Consider the following 226-nt stretch of genomic DNA (forward strand, 5'->3'; position numbering starts at 1 on the left):
TGGGAGCCGCTTCCTGTGTTCGGGGCCAATCCCCATTCCAGTGCCGATTCCCCGGGGCCTGTCCCCATCTCGGTGCCGATCCCCGCAAGAACGACCCAGGGCCGGTCACGATGCCGGAGCCTGTCCCCATCCCCAGGACCGGTTCCCATCCCGGTGCCGGTCCCTATCCCCAGGACCGGTTCCCATCCCGGTGCCTGTCTCTCTGTCCCGACTCGGTTTCCACCCC

This window comes from Acanthisitta chloris, unplaced genomic scaffold, assembly GCF_000695815.1.
Source record: "Acanthisitta chloris isolate BGI_N310 unplaced genomic scaffold, ASM69581v1 scaffold17342, whole genome shotgun sequence".
NCBI classification, from domain to species: domain Eukaryota; kingdom Metazoa; phylum Chordata; class Aves; order Passeriformes; family Acanthisittidae; genus Acanthisitta; species Acanthisitta chloris.